The following is an 18996-nucleotide window of genomic DNA, read 5'->3' on the forward strand; positions in this document are numbered from 1 at the left end:
GAGGCCAGCATACATCATATTGAAAGGTAGGGCAGGCCTGAAGGGGCTGGAGACCTACTCCCACTCCGATTTTCTTGCATTCTTGTGTGTACAGCCATTAAAATACATGTGAAAACATTAATGTGTTCCAAAGTTAATGAAAGAATAAGTTTAATTGTTTAACATTTGCACAGTAGATTGTAAGAAACCAGCAATAACTTACAATTTTTTCTCAAACTCATTCTTTGGATGAGGGCATTGAAGACAAAGCCTACATTTATTCTCCACTACAAACAGCCATTAAGATCATTTTGAAACACTACAATCCATGTGATAAATTTTCCACAATACTGGTAAAAATTATAATGAAAAGGAAGTAACAAAAACTACAGGTACAAGTATATTCTATGATTAGGAGGAAGAATTGAAGGTGGTAGCATTCAAAAGCCCTGGCACTTCTAGATCGTGGAGGTTGTACTCTTGGGAGAGACCCAGCAAAGAATTCCGGGTAAATCACTGCATTTGGTAACATAGAAGGGCAGTAGATGTATATGTAAGAGGAGACTTGCCCCTTATAAAATAAGTTCTGAAAATTCTGGACAAACTCATCAGGTTCGCCAAAACCTAGAAAGAGAAGTCATTAATACTTTAGGTTCAGGACCCATTGTCAGAAATGAAATTTTAAGTTTTTGGCATCTGCAGGTGGTTCTTCATTTTCTTGTCCTTCCTGAAGCTGCTTCATGTGTGAGGCAGAACACTTAATCAAATCAAGGACTTGTGCTCTGTGAATAATGTAGGTATTTAGAAAGGCAAGAGAAGAGCCGGTCTTTGTCAAGAGTTCATTCTCTGATTTGCTTTGACAGCCCTAGTTTAGAAAGACCAGGTGAACATGCTCATTTTAGTATTGATAAAGGGAAGAGATTCGAGAAAATTTCAGATCCATTTAATATGAGTAATAGTTATATAGACAGACTGGGAGAAGTGGTGTGTTGATGAAAATGCCTTCGTACTCCTGATTTACATCTATTGCAGGATAAGGTCCATCATTCATGGATCTAGGTTTAATTTGATGCAGCCGGGATTTGGATAGGCAATAGTTCTTTCTGTTGTTGGGGACGGGGAGGAATAGGGGACTTATTACAGGATGTAACTTACTAAAGCAAGTTTGAGAATACAATTTATAGAGTGCCAGCCTAAACAAAATATGAAAGCACTAGATAGTATCAAAGCAAAATTATAAAGGAGCTTTTGATGATATGAGAAGTCAGCATTCTGACTGTAATATCTCATTCACTTACATCACTAAAAATGATTGGAAGTAACTGAGGAAATGCTCTTTAGTTTTAACTTCTCCCTCCTAGCAAGGCTAAAGAAGCCCATGGAAAATCAATTATCAAACAATTTCACTCATATCCTTTACAAAATTAAAGTGTGTGGAAGCTGGGGAAAGGGAGAAATAGCAGACTTCAGACTCCTTAAACCTTATCCACCATTCAATAGGTCCACAGCTAAACTTATCCTTGGCTTCAATTTGACTGTCTTATCCCATTCCCATAAACATTGATTCTCCTGTAGCCCTAAAAAATCTATCTCATCATTGAACATATAGTAACCACAGCATTTATCGCTCCCTAGGGTAGAATATTCCAAAGATTCACAACCCTAAGTATAATGTAAATAGTGGGGGTCCTCTTCTGACTGCATGTAGTGCTACCAAAGTATTGAGTCATGAAGAGCTATGGTAAACTATTTAAGCACAAGTGTCTTATTTATTCCATTTTTGCCAACTCTTCCTTGAAATCATAGAAATCATACAAGTATATCACACCCTTACGTACACTTCAATGTGTTTTTCCTTTTCTGAAAACTGTGATTCACATGCTTACATTATTTATGAGCTCAGTTCCTCTACAGGTTTCCTAACCGTTTTATCTTCTTAAAGGAATTTGTTTTATTTGTGTTGTATCCATTTCTTGACTGGAGGAAGGCATAATTCCTTAATTCAGTACAATCTTGGGCTAGCTCTTCCACTATCTCCAGCAAACTGACTGCCAGAACACTGTCAATATCATGTAGCTCTTCAATATTCTCTTGCATATCTCTCACAGGAATTAAGTTATTTAAGTGTACATCTCAGACTTCTATTTCCAAATGATATCTCTTTGTGCCATATACTTCAACTATCACTCTAGCATTCCAACTTGAAATGTCAGACTTATTAAGCGGTAGTAAGACATGAAATATATCAAGTTGTTTAAAATATTTCTCTTCATGGCTAGAGACATTATTTTGTTTCCCTCTCATCTGTTTCTTTCCTAATCTCTCCCCTAAAGATTTGGCTGAATTATCCTCAAATGTGGTTTGAGTCTTCCAGTGTGAGTAACACAGCAGAAGTAATCATTTGTGGTATGTGTTGTCAATCTGTGATTTAGGAAATAAGTTTATTGATGAATATCTCATTGTTTCTTCAGTGCTCTTGAACAATTCCCACTGATCTCTTTGCTACACCATTTGAAGTTGGATGATATTTGAAATAAGCATACAGTTAGTACTATTTTGCTGCACATATGAGATAAATTCTGACTTACTTGGATTAATTTGCACTTATCTTGATACAATAATGGCAATCATAACTGGTAATTTCTGTGGGCATTACGTAAGAGCTAGAATGATTTTTTGTTTGTGCATCTGAGTGCAATGTTGAAGTATCTATGATGCAAATCTCTTCTGGTTTCAACTCTCCCAGCACTTTGGTCAATTGGTACAATTAACTACAAACAGAAGAAGCTCTCTTTGTTGTTATAACTTTTCTGATCAAATGGACAGAAATTCATCTAGCATGGAAAAAACATCTTTCAGCCTAAGAAATTCCTATACAGGACTTTCAGCCTATCTTTATCATTCCAACTAACAACCATCTATAAGAGTAAGAGACGAGAAGAACTAGCTAAAATCATACATCCTGTTTATTTCACTCTCTCTCACTCTACTGTGCATGTTTACATACATCACGCATATATGTTAGTCATGTATATCCAACACACTGAGGAAAGAAATTCACCCAATGGTTATGGCATCTCTTCTGATCCCATTTACTTTTGTAAGCTGTGAGGAAGTGTGAGACCACCCCGCCCCCCCCCACCCCAAATAGGCAAGGTAAACACAAAAGAGCTTCCATTGAGCTGATTGCTATTGCCAGGCCACAGTGTGCTGAATCTCATTTCTCTATTGAGTTCCATACTGAAGCAGTAACTTCAGTAGTTACCCAGCACCTACTTTGGAACTAGTTGCTGAACATATGAAACATTATAATAGCAAACCTATTCATTTAAAAAGAGGCTAATAGTTACTGTGAGAAAGGTAATTTTCATTTATTGATTATCTGTGAGGACTTAAATGCTTAAAATGTGGGAATACTCAGCAGTAATCAACATTTAGCTGACAAACAACATTTAGGAAGAGAAAATTTTAATACAGTAGATCAAAGACCTTTCAGCAGATTGTGCTTTTAATTTTCAATGATTTCTACATTTTTAAAAGAGCCTTTATTTGTATTTTATATTTAAAATTAATTTATTAACAAATTACTGCTGCATTTAGTTTTCCCATGTTTTCGAGGTCACACAGTTCCTTGGAGCCTGGTTTAACTGGCTATCAAAATGTTTCAGTGGGATCTGTAACTGGAAGGCCCTTCACCATCAGATCAAGATGGTGGCTTGTGGAGGTCAGGGCAGGTTTAGCATGGAGGCCACTTGCAAGAACAGGAAGCAAGAATTTGTATCCCTTTAACTTGTTGAAATGCATTTTGTCTTCTTTCTCAGTTCATTGGATGGGAGAAAAAGAAACCCAGACATTATCTTCCTTGCATTGCTTCCTTGTTTGATGGATGTGAGACCAAACCATTCAAACAACATAATTCCAAAATCATATGAAGTTAGTACTGAAACCACTGGGGCAGCAATGGGGCTTGCTTGCTCTGCTTCGGGAGATGAAACCCCTTATCCATATTCTGTCTTTTATTCTATTTTTTATACATAGTCTGTTGTTATGCCATGAGCTGCATTGCATGAAAATATAGTGAAATCAGATTTTGTACCAACTTTCAAATGGAAATTGGACCTGTCCTTCAAAAGAGATTATTTTTTTCAATGCCATGTGGAAAATGTGACAGGTGGCGGACTAATTGGCCACCAGCTTCCTTCTGTGTTTTTTTTTAGTTATATCATTCTGTTCTGTGCTGTGAACTGGATGGTGGTGATCACAGGTAGTTGTTGAATGAGAGCAGAATTAAGCTCAGCCTGATCAGTTAGACTGATAGTGCATCTCACACCAGCAGGTCAGGCAGCATCTGCAGAAATAGGAACAAAGTAATCATTTCAGGTTAAATACTCTGAGTGAAAACAAATTAATTTTAAGTTGCAAACACGAGGAAATCTGCAGATGCTGGAAATTCAAGCAACACACACAAAAAATGCCAGTGAACGCAGCAGGCCAGGCAGCATCTATAGGAAGAGGTACAGTCGAGGTTTCAGACCGAGACGAAGGATCTCGGCTCAAACGTCAACTGTACCTCCTCCGACAGATGCTGCCTGGCCTGCTGCGTTCACCAGCATTTTTTGTGAAATTTTAAGTTGTAGAGGCGGAAGAGATGGATGGATGGATAGGACAAAGGGAAAAAGTGCAATCAGGTGAGACCAGGATTGCTCAGGTGATAACTGCAGGTGAAACCATCTGGTTGATAGTTTAATGAAAATAGATATAGATAGTGCTGTGGATTTAATATTTTGGCAATATTTGAGTAATATTGTAAATATATTGTTTGATTAAGCATTCTTTGTTGTTTATGTGATTTAATGTGTGTTATAGATATGTAAAGATATATTAAATGCATAAATCTTGCCATGCGTGTGTGCCTCGCTTAAAGTAAAAATGAAGTTAGACTCGCATTCCTGAGTCCTTTGTTTCCTTCCAATTAGTTTTATGTTCTGAAGTTACAAAACCTAACAGCAGTGATGAGGAAGTTTTAAACAAACCTGAAACGATTTCCTCTTCTGTTGATGTTCCAGTTTAAAAAAAGCTCGATGAAATGTTTGAGTTTAAAAAAAACAATCGCAGTGCATTTCACTTCAGAAGGGAGAGTGGTCACATTCTTTAAAAAGGAAGAAAATGGACAAATTCTTGGGTTCATAAACTGTGAGTACCAGTTGATAATAATTAGAAAATACAAAAAAGAGCAGAAATGGTTTGCTACATTGAAAAGATTGACGTGATCGATTGCACAAGAGATTACTGGATTTTGTATACTTGGTGAATTGTGCAGTAGTTTAAAATAAATGGAATAGCTAATGAGAAACAAATGCCAATTTTGCTGAGTGCATTGGATTTAAAGGCAGACAGTTCGCTTGAAGTTTGACTGCTCAACTGAAATGAGCTTTCCTGATATTGTGAAAGTAATGCAGGAATATTTAAAACCAAAACCGTTGTTGATTGCAGAACACTTTAGGTTTCATAAACGGAATCAAAAAGGAGAGTCCATTTCAGCGTACGTGGCTAAATTGAAGAAGTTGTTTGAGCATTGTCAATTCAGTAATGAGTTTAACGATGAATTGAGAGATAGTTTACTTTGTGGAATCTTACAAGAAAACATTCAAAATCAGCTCCAAACTGAAACACAACTCATATTGAAAAGAACAGTTGAAATTGCTGTATCAATAGAAACAGCAGCCAGAGGTGCAATTGAGTTGCAGTCAGGAATGAAAATGAGCAAGAACAAAATTGTAATTTATAAATCGAAGCTGGCCTGGCTGAACAATTTGTGCTATTGTTGTGGCAGGGCCTCACATACACCAGACCAATGCAGGTTTGAAGGTGAAACTTGCAGAAAATGCAACAAAGTGGGTCACATACAATTAGCATGTCAGGCAGGGAAATACACTGTACAGCGAAGAGAAAAGGATAAAAATTCAAAGTGCAGTTTCAAAAAGAGCACTAATCTGCAAATTGTTGATAATGATGAGAGTGATGTAGGACTGGGTAGTTTTGAGATTTATAATCTGAAAACTAACAATAGACAAGCGATATGGCTTACACCAAAAGTATACAGCAAATTAATTAAAATAGAATTGAACACTGGCTCGACTGTTTCAGTCATTCCACAATATTCCACAGCCAGTGAGATGAGTTACGGGGCAATAGAGGCATGGTGCAGATAAAGCAGAAAGCAACAAATACTGGACTGAAAGTGTTATATTTGAATGTAAGAAATAAAATGGACAATCTTGAAATTCAGCTACAAATTGGCAAGAATGACGTTGTGGACATCTCTAAAATTGGCTGAAGGATGGCTGACATTTGGAATTGAATGTCCAAGGATATACAGTCTATCGGAAAGATAGGTTAGTAGGTAGAAGGGGTGGTGTGGCCCTGTGTATAAGAAATAATATTAAATAATTAGAAAGTGATAACATAGGATCGGAAGGTGTAGAGTCTCTATGGGTTGAGTTAAGAAATGACAAGGGTAAAAGGACCCTAATGGCAGTTGTATAACAGGTTTCCAAACAGCAGCTTGGATGTGGATTACAAATTACAGCAGGAGATAGAAAAATTGTGTCAGAAGGGTAATGCAATGATAATCATTGGGGATTTTAACATGAAAGTGGTTTGGGAAAACCAGGTCAGCACTGGACCTCAAGGGACAGAATTTGTAGAATGCCTAAGGGATGGCTTTTTAGAACAGCTCATTGTTGAGCCCACTAGGGGATCAGATGTGCTGGATTGGGTGTTGTGCAATGATCCAGAAGTGATAAGAGAGCTTAAGGTTAAGGAGCCATTAGGGAAGAGTGATCACAATATAATCGAGTTCACTTTGAAATTTGAGAAGGAGAAACTAAATTCTAATGTGTTGGTATTTCAGTGGAATAAAGGAAATTACAATGGCATGAGATGGGAACTGGCCAAGGTTGACTGGAAAGGGACACCAGCAGGAAGGACAGCAGAGCAGCAATGGCTGGAGTTTCTGCATAAAATCAGTGAAGTGTAAGACAGATATATTGCAAATAAGAAGAAATTTTTGTTTGGAAGAAGGACACTACTGTGACTGACACGTGAAGTCAGAGCCAAAGTAAAAGCAAAAGGGAGGGCATACAAGGAAGCCAAAGTTCATGAGAAGATAGAGGATTGGGAAGCTTTTAAAAACTTGCAGAAGGAAACTAAGAAGGTCATTAGGAAGGAAAAGATGAATTATGAAAGGAAGCTGGCAACTGATATCAAAGAAGATACTAAAAGATTTTTAAAGTATATAAAGGGTAAAAGAGAGTTGAGGGTGGATATAGGACCAATAGAAAATGATGCTGATGATATTGTAATGAGAGATGCAGAGATGGCAGAGGAACTGAATGCCTATTTTACATTAGTCTTCACAGTGGAAGACTTCTGCAGTATACTGGACATTCAAGAGTGTCAGGGAAGTGAAGTATGTGCAGTGAACATTACTACTGAAAAGGTGCTCAGGAAGCTTAATGGTCTGAGGTCTGAGGGTGGATAAATCTCCTGGACCTGATGGAATGCACCCTGGGGTTCTGAAAGAAGTAGCTGGAGAGATTATGGAGGTATTAACAATGATCTTTCAAGAATCAATAGATTCTGGCATTGTACCAGATGACTGGAAAATTGCAAATGTTACTCTGGTATTTAAAAAGGGTGGGAGGCAGCAGAAAGGAAACTATAGACCTGTTAGCCTGACATCAGTGGGAAGTTATTGGAATCAATTGTTAGGGATGAGATTACAGAATACCTGGAGGCAAATGACAAAATAGGCCAAAGCCGGCATGGTTTCCTAAAAGGAAAATCCTGCCTGACTAACCTACTGTAATTCTTTGAGGAAATTACAAGAAGGGTAGACAAAGGAGATGCAATATATGTGGTGTACTTGGATTTTCAAAAGGCCTTTGACAAGGTGTCGCACATGAGGCTGCTTAGCAAGATAAGAGCCCATGGAATTACAAGGGAGTTACTAGCATGGGTGGAGCATTGGCTGATCGGCAGTAAACAGGGAGTGGGAATAAAGGGATCCTATTCTGACTAGTTTCCAGTTATCAGTGGAATTCCACAGCGATTGGTGTTGGGACAACTGCTTTTTACAATTTATGTCAATGATATATGTCAGCTCCATCTTGGGTGCTTGCCTACAAAGTACCCAGGACATCTTTAGGGAGCGGTGTCTCAGAAGGGCAGTGTCCATTATTGAGGACTTCCAGCACCCAGGGCATGCCCTTTTCTCACTGTTGCCATCAGGTAGGAGATACAGAGGTCTGAAGGTACACACTCAGCGATTCAGGAACAGCTTCTTCCCCTCTGCCATCAGATTCCTAAATGGACATTGAATCTTTGGACACTACCTCACTATTTTTTAATAAACAGTATTTCTGTTTTTGCATGTTTTAATCTATTCAATATACATAATTGATTTACTTGTTTATTATTATTATTTTATTTATTATTATTTTTCTCTCTGCTAGATTATGTATTGCATTGAACTGCTGCTGCTAAGTTAACAAACTTCACGTCACATACCCGTGATAATAAACCTGATTCTGATTCTAATTTGGAGTATGGAATTAATGGATTTGTGGCTAAATTTGACGATGATACAAAGATACGTGGAGGAGCAGGTAGTTTTGAGGAAACAGAGGGCCTGCAGAGAGACTTAGATAGTTTAGGGGAATGGGCAAAGAAGTGGCAAATGAAATACAATGTTGGAAAATGTATAGTCATGCACTTCGGTAGAAGATATATACGGGCAGACTATCATTTGGATGGGGAGAGAATTCAAAATGCAGACATGCAAAGGGACTTGGGAGTCCTTGTGCAGGATACCCTAAAGGTTAACCTCCAGACTGAGTCAGTGATGAAGAAGGCAAATGCAATGTTGGCATTCATTCTAGAGGTATAGAATATAAAAGTAAGGATGCAATGCTCTATAAGGCACTCGTGAGACCACACAGGTTTGGGCTTCTTATTTCAGAAAGGATGTACTGACATTGGAGAGGGTTCAGAGAAGATTCACGAGAATGATTCCAGGAATGAAAGGGTTACCATGTGAGGAATATCTGGCAGCTGTTGGGCTGTATTAACGTATAGCATTAATGGTAAGACTCTTGGCAGTGTGGAGGATCAGAGGGATCTTGGAGTCCGAGTCCATAGGACACTCAAAGCTGCTGCACAGGTTAACTCTGTGGTTAAGCAGGCATACAGTGCATTGGCCTTTATCAAACATGGGATTGTGCTTAAGAGCTAAGAGGTAAAGTTGCAGCTATATAGGACCCTGGTCAGACCCCACTTGGAGTACTGTGCTCAATTCTGGTCGCCTCACTGCAGGATGGATATGGAAACCATAGAAAGGGTGCAGAGGAGATTTACAAGGATATTGCCTGGATTGGGGAGCATGCCTTATGAGAATAGATTGAGTGAACTTGACCTTTTCTCCTTGGAGCGACGGAGGATCAGAGGTGACCTGATAGAGGTGTACAAGATAATGAGAGGCATTGATTGTGTGGATAGTCAGAGGCTTTTCCCAAGGGCCGAAATGGCTAGCACGAGAGGGCATAGTTTTAAAGTGCTTGGAAGCAGGTACAGAGGAGATGGCAGGGTAAGTTTTTACGCAGAGAGTGGTGAGTATGTGGAATGGACTCCCGGCGGCGGAGGCGGAGGCGGAACGATAGGGTCTTTTAAGAGACTCCTGGATGGCTACATGGAGCTTAGAAAAATCGAGGGCATTCAAATTTTGTGAGTATAAAGAACCAGAATCTACTCTGCATGCATTGTTATCGCATGAACTTCAAGTGGGACTCAAAAAGCTGCTTGTAAAAACAGTTGCAAAGACTAACGCCCAGCTGGATGAATGGAAGGCCAAAAAGAAAGTAGTCAATGGAGATATGAAAACAGAGGATGTGTCAGATGATGTTGTTGGTAAGGAAACTAAGCGGAGAGCTCAGATCATAAAGGGAGAAATAGAAGGATTAATAAGAGAATATTCTTGTGAACCAAATGCACCTTTCCAAGATCAGGATGTACCTCCTAGAAAGAGAAAAAAGCTGAAGAAAGAGAAGGATGACAGAGGCACTATGGAAATGAAAGAGGATAGATGAGGCCTGATTTCTCGAGAAATTAGCAAATGCAGAGATACCAATAAGTAACTAGAAGAAAAAGGAAGGCAAAGAAAAGAAAGAAGTTGAAAAGAAGAGTGGAGACAGAGAAAAAAATGAGCAAAAAAGAGAAAGGTGTGAAAAAGAGAAGGAACGTGAGAGAAAAAATAGTGGATAAAAGAAAGCAAGAGAAGCTGGGACTGGGGGAGGAGCAAGGATAGAAGGAGATCCAGAGAGAAAAGTAGAAGAAAAGTGTACAGAGCTGTCAGAACTACTTCCTGCAGTCTCAGAGTCAACTCTTACAACCACCATGAAGGAGGCCCCAGTTCCTGATACTGTTTTCACAGACACAAGCTTCACTTACCAAGCAGTGAAGTTCGTCAGGAACCTCATTTGTCAGGAAAGATATTATCCCACATGAGTAAGAAATCCTCCATGGCAATTAAATCTTTAGGCCTGAAAGGGATCATTTAAAATTTACTATGCTTTGGATGTCTATATAGAAGTTGTATTATAAGGTATACCATATATATAGTGTATGTATATGAATTAAAATGCACTCTATAGAGCTGAAGTTTGTAGCCAAGCAGGGAGGAGTCTTGTATTTTAAAATTTCAGCAATATTTGAGTAATATTATGTATTGTTTGATTAAGCATTCTTTGTTGTTTAAATAATTCATTATGGGTTATATGTAAAAATATGTAAATTGCATAAAATAAATTACCTCACATAAAGTAAAAGTGAAGACTCGAATTCCTGACCCTTTGTTTTCCTTCAATTAGTTTTATGATTTGGAGTTACAAAATATAGTAGAAAGAGAGAGGGGGGGAAGGGAGAGAGAAACAGGAAAAAAGGATGTAGAATCTTCAAAACACAGAACTGAGGAGTAAGAAGTACCTAGCAAATCAGACAATTTTACTGTTTTAGCAGAGAGAGATAGAAAACACTGTGTTAGTCTTACAAATGGGGGCTAGTCCTGCTACAAACAGAGCAATGTGTTAGCCACACACACAAATTGCTGGTGAATGCAGCAGGCCAGGCAGCATCTACAGGAAGAGGTACAGTTGACGTTTTGGGCCGAGACCCTTCGTCAGGACTAACTGAAAGAAGAGATAGTAAAAGATTTGAAAGTGGGAGGGGGAGGGGGAGATCTGAAATGATAGGAGAAGACAGGAGGAGGAGGGATGGAGCTAAGAGCTGGAAAGTTGATTGGCAAAAGGATACCAGGCTGGAGAAGGGAGAGGATCATGGGCCGAGATGCCTAAGGAGAAAGAAAGGGGGAGGGGAGCATCAGAGGAAGATATAGTGAGAGGGACAGAGGAAGAAAAAAAGAGAGAGAAAGAAAGGGGAAAAAATAAATAAATAAGGGTTGGGGTAAGAAGGGGAGGGAGGGCATTAATGGAAATTAGAGAAGTCAATGTTCATGCCATCAGTTTGGAGGCTACCCAGATGGAATATAAGGTGTTGTTCCTCCAATCTGAGTGTGGCCTCATCTTGACAGTAGAGGAGGCCATGGATGGACATATCAGAATGGGAATGGGACGTGGAATTAAAATGTGTGGCCACTGGGAGATCCTGCTTTCTCTGGCGGACAGAGCGTAGGTATTCAGCAAAATGATCTCCAAGTCTGCGTCTGGTCTCGCCAATATATAGGAGGCCGCACTGGAAGCACCGGACGCAGTATATCACCCCAGCCGACTCACAGGTGAAATGTCACCTCACCTGGAAGGACTGTCTGGGGGCTGAACGATGGTGAAGGAGGAAGTGTAAGGGCATGTGTAGCACTTGTTCTGTTTACAAGGATAAGTGCCGGGAGGGAGATTGGTGGGAAGGGATGGGGGGTGGTGAATGGACAAGGGAGTCGCTTAGGGAGTGATCCCTGTGGAAAGCAGAAAGGGTGGGGGAGGGAAAGATGTGCTTGGTGGTGGGATCCCTTTGGAGGTGGCGGAAGTTACGGAGAATTATATGCTGGACCCGGAGGCCACTCTGTCCGCCAGAGAAAGCAGGATCTCCCAGTGGCCACACTCAAAATTGAGTCAGAGGGCTTCAATATGCTCACAGCCACCAAGCTGTGTTTCCTCAAGCTTGTATTGGGCCACATAACACAATGCAGGAGACCACATGTGAGACTGGAACTAAGATACGTAACTAAACTGGCAGAAAACTGAAAGCTCAGAGTTGCCTTTGCAGGCACAACACAGGTGCCCCTTTCTACTTAAAGTGGAGATCAGATCACCTTTGATACACGCCTGTTGGAATGGCCCAGGCTCTTGGGAGCTACCCACATCTCCTTGTCATATTCCCTGTCTATGGCCCACTTGTTCTCCACTTTGCAGGACTTTCTATACTCACCTATAACTCTGTAGTCACCATTTACAGTGTAGTTTTCTTCCTCTTGGATCTGGGTCCTATATCCATTTCTTTAAGTTCAAGTTTAATTGTCATTCAAACCAGTCATGAATACCCATGAATACAGCCAAATATATTTCCGAGGCCAAGGTGCAAAAGAGTCCCAACAGTCATACACAGCACAATGCACAAGTGGCACATATAATTACGAGAGCTGTAAACATGCAGTCACATAAAATAACAGCATTATAGCCCAAGTCCCTGAGTGTCATGTCTTGTAGATTTATGGTTCATCGGATGTTGTCGTCAAGAACAAGCCTGCAGCAGTCCAATCATCGCGTGCTAGTGTAACCGCAGATGAAGGCATTCCAGCTTGTCTTCCACCAAGCAAAAACTGGAGAGCAGCAATGACTGGAGGGGCGAGACCCGAATGCAGCATGGCACACTGCCACCGGTGTCTCTCCCCACCCCCCATGGGCGGTTGCAACAGGAGACTGCGAGGCATAGGGCCCGGTCCGCGCTACAGGCAAAATCACGCAGCTCCCCTGCCATCAGTCTCAGCTATAAAGCAGTAAACTGGACTTGCAGTATTCTACATTGCCAATGTGCAACAGGGTCTTGCAAACACTGGGAAAATGTCCAAGGCGATCATTTGGACCACGCATTGCCTCTCAAGCATTCCTGTAGCATGCTGGAACACAACCCACAGCAAGTCCAGCTCCATCACTATTGAGCAACTCACTAGTGGAGTAGACCTGCAGTATCTAATGTTCATAAAAAAACAAATAAAGAATGAACAATTACACTTTTGTTTGGACCTGGAGAGACTGCTGTGACCAAACACGACGCCTTCTTATCAGTAGCTGGTATAGGTCCAATATTACTATGTTACTAATATAGTAATGACTAATATTACTATATATTGCTGATATACTATTGATCATAGTATATTAATGAGTACGATAGCAATTAATATATTATTATTGGAATAATATTATTCATATTGATCTTCCTTCTGCCTTTACCTTTTCTATTATTTCTTTAGTCCTGCTCTTTATCCCACTACAAACTTTCCTCTTGTTTTCCATAACTATGGTGACATACAGTACTGGTTAAATTACTGCATTAGTAATCAAGAGACCTGAACTGTGATGGGAGTCCTTGACGAGGATGATTTGGGCCAAACTGCTGGAGTACCCGAGGCTAGGATCAAGACACAGAATAAAACTGGAGCAAGAACTGAGCCCAAAACAAATGCTGGATGATTACTTCGGTTGGGCTTATGACCGAGCACTGAGGCTCCTTTCAGGTGCTCTTCAAATACTCAATTCTTGGTGCCCAGAAACATGACTGCCAATTAGGCAGATGGTCCTGAACCTTTAAAGGGGCTGAGCCAGCTATCCATATTCTGGAGAGTTAGAGAGTCTAAAACCCAGAAGCTGGTATGGTTGGGTATATGTCATAGCATGAACAAATGAACTGAAAGGCAAGTTATGCAATTACATTTAAAAAGGTATTTTGATGAATCTAGGATATTTAAATTCAGTTAACTCATTAAACTAGAGTTTAAAAGTGTAACTAGTTTAACTCATAGTGATGGTGAAATTATTAGATTAATTTATTTTTGAGATCTGGATCTCTAATATATTTGAGTGAAGTTGTTACAGCACTAGCACATATCCGATAATGTGAAAAATTATAGTACAGTATGTTTCATCTTCTAAAAGAAAGACAAATCCAATCTACTGTGCGATTAAACTACTCTCAAACAAGAGAAAATGATGGAATATGTTGTTGTATCGTACTGTGCAAAAGTCTCTGGCATACTAGCTGTATATACCTGCCTAAGATTTTTGCACAGTACCGTATTTGTCAACATGGAGTGGAGAGCATGTTTGTAAATCTGGCAAGATCAAAGGATGTAGGGAGTAGCAAGGGTGGAGCACTGTGGGAGGAGTGTCAGACAGGTGGCAGAGAAGGAGTGCCCGGGGCAGAGGTGTGGCACAGCTGCAGACACACCCAACCCTGAGACACCAAGCAAGGTCATTTGATTCCAAAAAAATTGGTTATTGATCATTGCAGATTGTCTCTCTGTTGCTTCCCGCTCCCTCCCCTTTCCCTTCCCCTTTTCCCAACCATGATTCCCCTCTCCCTGTTTCCTTCCCGCTTCCAATCCACAACAGAGACCCATATCAGAATCAGGTTTATCATCACCCACATATGTCATGATTTTTTTTTTTTGCAGCAATACAGCGCAATACATAAAATTACTACAGTACTATGCAAAAGTGATAGGCACCCTAGTTATATATATATATATATATGTGTGTAAGACTTTTGCACAGTACTGCAAGTGCTATAAAATGCTCAGTTTAAGCTGCAAACATTGAGTAATAGAGCACTACAGCACAGAAACAGGCTTGTGGCCCACCTAGTTTGTGCCAAACTATTAATTTTGCCTAGTCCCATCAACCTGCACCTGGACCATAGCTCTCCATAACCTTCCCATCCATGTACTTACCCACATTTCTCTTAAATGTTGAAATCAAATCCATATCCATCACTTCTGCTGGCAGCTCGTTGCACACTACCACCATCTTCTGAGTGAAGCAGTTCCACCTCAGATTCCCTTTAAACATTTCAACTTTCACCCTTAACCCATGACCTCTAGTTTTAGTCTCAAAGTTCAAAGTAAAATTTATTATTAGCGTATGTACATGTCACCACATTCAACCCTGAGATTCTTTTTCTGTGGGTATATTTAGCAAATTTAGAGAACAGTAACTATAAACAGGATCAATAAACAACAAACTGTGCAGTGCAAATGTAAATAAATAGCAATAAATAACAAAAGCATGAAATCACAAGAGAACAATATAAAGAGTCCATCAAGTAAGACTGTCTGTTGTGGGAACAGCAGAAGTAGGATGAGTGTAGTTATCTACTTCTGTTCAAGATCCTGATGGTTGAGGGGCAGATCTCAAACCTAGTGGTGCAAGTCCTGAGGCACCTGTACATTCTACCTGAAGGCAGCAGCGAGAAAAGTGTATGACCTGGGTGGTGAGATCCTTTGATGACGGGTGCTGCATTTCTAAGACACCGTTTCATGTAGGTGTGCTCAATGGTTTGGGGGGGGGGGGCGGGGTGAGTGGTCTTACACATGATGTACCCGTTGAATCCACTCCCTTTTGTAGGAATTTTTGCTCGAAGGCATTTGTGTTCCCATACCGGGCTGTAATGCAGTCAGTCAGCACACTTTCCACCGCACATCTATAGACGTTTGTCAAGTTTTTTGATGACATGCCCGATCTCCGCAGAATCGTGAGGAAGTAGAGGAGCTGTCATGCTTTCTTTGCAATTATATTTCATTGGTGGGTCCAGGACAGGTCCTCTGTGATAGTTACACCCATGAATTTAAAGTTACTAACCCTCCCCATCTCTGATCCTCTGATGACGACTGGCTCATGGACTTCTGGTTTCCCTCTCCTGAAGTCTACAAACAGTTCCTTGGTCTTATTGACACTGAGTGAGAGGGTGTTGTTCTTACACCACTCAGCCAGATTTTCAATTTCCCTCCTGTAGGTTAATTCATCACCACCTTTGATACAGCCCACAACAGTGGTGTCATCAGCAAACTTGTACATGATGTTAGAGCTGTACTTAGCCACAAAGTCACAGGATAAAGCGAGTAGAGCAGGAGGCTAAACACACATTCCTGCTGTTCTCCTGTGCTGATGGAGATCGTGGAGGAGATGCTTTTGCCAGTCTGAACTGACTGGAGTTTGCTAGTGAGGAAATCCAGGATCCAATTGTACAAAGGGATATTGAGGCCTAGGTCTCGGAGTTTGCTGATTATTTTTGAGAGGATGATGGTATTAAATGCTGAGCTGTAACTGATACAGAGCACCCTCGTGTATGCACCTTTGCTGTCCAGATGTTCCAGGTTTGAGTGAAGAGCCAATGAGATGGCACCTTCTGTAGACCTGTTGCTACGGTAGGCAAATTGGAGCAGATCCAAATCGCCACTCAGGCAGGAGCTGATATGCTTCAACACAAGCCTCTTAAAACGCTTCTTCACTGTGGATGTAATCAGAAAAGCCTGCTTGCAACTACCCTACCTGTACCCCTCATAATATTTTGCATACCTCTATCAAATCTTCCTTCAATTTCTGCGCTCCAGGAGATGAAGTCCTAACCTATAACTCAGGTACTCAGGTGCCAGCAGCATCCTTGTATACGTTTTCTGTACTCTGTCAATCTTATTAATATCTTTCCTGTAGGTAGGTGATCAGAACTGCACACAATACTCCAAATTAAGCCTCATCAACATCTTGTACAAGTTCAACATAACATCCCAACTCCTGTACTCAATATGAAGGCCATTGTGTCAAAAGCTCTCTTAATGACTATATCTACTTGTGACCCTACTTTGAAGGAATTAATGGTCCATATTCCCAGATCCCTTTGTTCTAATATACTCCTCAGTGCCCTATTACTCACTGTGTAAGGCCTACCCTGATTTGTCCTCCCAAAGTGCAACACTTTGTCTGCATTAAACTACTTTACATCTACCTGATGAGACATGACCTACCAAAGTTCAAGTTCAAAGTCAATTTATTATCAAAGTACGTGTAGGTCACCACATGCAACCCTGAGTTTCATTGTCTTCACGTTTATTCATTTATTCATACTCAATAAATCTATAATAGAATAATAACCATTATACAATTAATTAAAAACCAGACCAACTTGGCCATTCAACCTTTGTGCAAAAGATAACAAACTTTGCAAATACAAAAAGAAAAAAATAATGGTAATAAATAAATAAGCAATAAATATCAAGAATATGAAATGAAGAGTTCCTGAAAGTGAGTCCATAGGTTGTGGTTATATCTCTATGATGGGAAACTACTTGTTGTAGGATTTTTCATTCAAGGGCATTGATGCTTCCATACCAGGCTGTGATGTAACCAGTCAATGTACTTCCAGCACACACCTATAGAAGTTTGTCAGAGTTTTAGATGTCATGCTGAAACTGTGCAAACTTTAATGAAGTAGAGGTGCTGCCACATTTTTTTTTGTAATTGCTCTTACATGCTGGGCCCAAGACAGGTCCTCTGAAAAATAAACACCAAAGAATTTTTATTAGATCATTAGATTATTAGATTATGAGGATATTCTTTATTTCATGCATAAAGCCACATTAACCATCTTTTAATCCGGCCCTCCCCGTCAAAATACTTAAATATCTGGTCTCTTAGAATATCTTCTATAATTTATTTATTACTATAAATTACACATTGCACATTTAGGCGGAGAGATAACATAAAGATTTTTACTCCACGTGTATATGAAGGATGTAAGTAATTAAGTCAATTTAATTCAGTAATTTATCCGCTAATTTTTGATTTGAATGTTTTATGAGAGTTAAGCTCTAGAGGTGTTCACCTGACATCAAGGAAGCATTTGAGTGAATGTGGCACCAGTGATCTTGGCAAAATAGGAAAAAATGGGAATCAAATGAAACTCTTCATTGTAATACACACAATGTGCTGGAGGAGCTCAGCAGCTCAGGCAGCATCTACGGATGGGAATAAACAGTGGATGTTTCGAGCCAAGACACTTTGTCACAACTGGAAAAGAAGGGGGAGGAAGTCCAAACAAGTAGGTAAGGAGATGGGTGGAAAAGTTCAAGGTGGCAGGTGATAAGTGAAACTGGGAGGGGGGAGGGGTGAAGTAAAGAGCTGGGAAGTTGATTGGTCGAAGAGATAAAGGGCTGGAGAAGGGGGAATCTGATAGGTGAGGACAGAAGGCCATGGAAGAAAGGTAAGGGAGAGGAGCACCAGAGGGAGGTATTGATAAGGAGAGAGCGGGAAATGGGAATGGGGGATGGTGAAGGAGAGGAGGGGCATAATTACTGGAAGTTTGAGAAATCGATGTTCATGCCATTAGGTTGGAGGCTACCCAGAAGGAATATAACTTGTTGCTCCTCCAACCTGGGTGTGGCCTCATAATGGCAGTAGAGGGGGCCATGGACTGACAAGTTGGAATGTGAATGGGAAGTGGAATTAAAATGGGTGGCCACCAGTTCCCGCTTTTTCTGGCGGACGGAGCATAGGTGTTCGACGAAGTAGTCTCCCTATCTATGTCGGGTCACACTAATATACAGGAAGCCACACTGGGAGCACCAGATACAGTAGATAACCAAAACAGACTTGCAGGTGAATTGTTGCCTCACCTGAAAGAACTGTTTGGGGCCCTGAATGGTAGTGAGGGAGCAGGTATAGGGGCAGATGTGGCTCTTGTTCTGTTTACAAGGATAAGTGCTGGGAGGGAGATCAGTGGTAAAGGATGAGTGGACAAGAGAGTCACATAGCGAGTGATCCCTATGGAAAGTGGAAAGTTGGGTGAGGGAAAGATGTGCTTGGTGGTGGGATCCCATTGGAGATGGTGGAATTTATGGAGAATTATGTGCTAGGCTTGTGGGGAGGACAAGAGGAACCCTAGCCCTGGAGTGGTGGTGGG

At 40.5% G+C, this 18996-nt stretch overlaps 1 long non-coding RNA gene across 1 annotated transcript in view; it reads left to right on the top strand.

The window, feature by feature from the left end:
• Positions 1–5124: 5124 nt before the first annotated feature.
• Positions 5125–18996, top strand: part of LOC140202520 (uncharacterized) — a 62682-nt gene continuing 48810 nt past the window's right edge. Inside the window, exon 1 of the long non-coding RNA XR_011887119.1 lies at positions 5125–5172. This is a non-coding gene — a long non-coding RNA (uncharacterized lncRNA). The remainder of the gene's footprint in view (positions 5173–18996) is intronic.

The sequence above is a fragment of the Mobula birostris genome, chromosome 1 (assembly GCF_030028105.1).
Source record: "Mobula birostris isolate sMobBir1 chromosome 1, sMobBir1.hap1, whole genome shotgun sequence".
In the NCBI taxonomy this organism is placed as follows: Eukaryota; Metazoa; Chordata; class Chondrichthyes; order Myliobatiformes; family Myliobatidae; genus Mobula; species Mobula birostris.